A 1,873-nucleotide genomic window follows, 5' to 3' on the forward strand; every position below is an offset into this window, starting at 1 on the left:
ATTTGTGATAATATTTCATACGGAATTTTGAATTCTGTTCTTCAACATAAGATTGCATGAATGAACTTAACAACACTAAAGCCTGGGCTTGCTAGGGAGAAAACTGGCCCAAGTTGACCTTTTGTTCCCTGGTAATCACTTACGAGTATGCTGGGATTGCTTCCAGTGATTCGCACTTGGTCACGTGGTGGGCATATGGCCTGAGTGATCAGGAAAGCAGAAGAGCCCAGGGGTAGGTACATCAGCAAACAAAGCCTGTGGAATGGCCTGACGGGTCTTCATGCTAGTCCTGCAGCATCACTGGAGTGGCGTGTGTGGAAACTGAAGGCAAGGGAAGCTTGGCTCTCAGACTGAGAGTACTTCTGTGCCTCTTGCCCAACAGAATCAATCTCTGTGCAGTAACTGGCATCTTTCACCCATGTTAAAGACTTGTATTCTTTGCCTGTGTCTGCTGGCTTTTTACCATGATTTTATTGTGAGAATTCTGTACTAACCATGGTAATAATAGCAACTACTATCCATCAAGTGCTTAATCCACGCCAGGTACTGTTTAACTAATTTACGTATACCAGAAACCAGACCAAACCCAACTCATAGCAACCCTATAGAACAAAGTAGAACCACGCCATAGGATTTCCAAGGAGCGGCAGGTGGGTTCGAACTGCCAACCTTTTGGTTAGCAGCCATAACTCTTATCCATTAAACCACCAAGGCTCCAATTTAAATATACTCACTCCTAATCCTCACAATAATTCTATAAAGTAGAAACTGTCGTTTTACAGTCCTATTATTCTCATTTTACATATAAGGTAACTGAGAAACACAGAATTAAGCAACTTGCCTAAGGACACAGCTAATGAATGGCCTTGGAGCCATGCTTCTACCACTGCACTATAAACCTCCTTGTTGTACACTGCACACATACTTGAACATTCTCCATGTTATTACAAATATTTAATACATGTTATTTTTAATATTTTAAATATTATATCATTTATATAACACTTGTGTAATATTTAGACTCTCACTTTTTAGTTTTATAAATAATGCTGTGTTGGATATATTTGGGCATAAAGATTTTTATGTATTCTCCACCTTCAGAATACATTCTCGGAAGTAGAATCATGAAGTTTATATGTATGACTATTTTAAAGCTCTTGAGATATACAGTACTGCAAAGTACTTTCCAAAAGGATTGTGCCAATTTACACCTTCAACAGAAAAGCAGGAAAGTTGGTCCTCTGTCACCAAAATCTCCCTCTCCTCCAATCTTGCTAACAGTATTTTTTAGTCAATCTGTTATGCATGATAAAGAACAATATTCATTCTTTTCCTGATTTGGGCTTTACACAGGTAAATGATGTTTTGTAATGATTAAGAATTTTTTCTCTAGATAAGACAAATGATCTGAATAATAAAGTTAAAGTGTGAACATTAAATTATATATTTAAAATATTATTTTTGAATTACAGAAATAATTACTTGTACTTAAAAAGAATCCAGATACTGCACAACTGCACAAATACTAACTCTAATCATTATAAACACCAAGGAAATAGATAAAGAGAAAATATTATTCACAGGCAGCCATTGAGATAAAATAACCTGCCACCCCCAAAAAAACCCATTGCCATTAAGTTGATTCCGACTTATAGCAACCTTACAGGTCAGAGTAGAGCTGCCTCTTAGGATTTCCAAGGAGTGGCTGGTGGATTCGAACTGCCGACTTTTTGGTTAGTAGCTGAGCCCTTAATCACTATGCCACCAGGATTCCTGCCACATGTAAATAGAACTAGGACTAAAATGCTAATTAATTTTATATCTCTCAAAAGAATAACAAGATTGTATACATTGGAAAAAAGAAAAATATATA

The sequence above is a fragment of the Elephas maximus genome, chromosome 2 (assembly GCF_024166365.1).
Source record: "Elephas maximus indicus isolate mEleMax1 chromosome 2, mEleMax1 primary haplotype, whole genome shotgun sequence".
NCBI lineage: Eukaryota > Metazoa > Chordata > Mammalia > Proboscidea > Elephantidae > Elephas > Elephas maximus.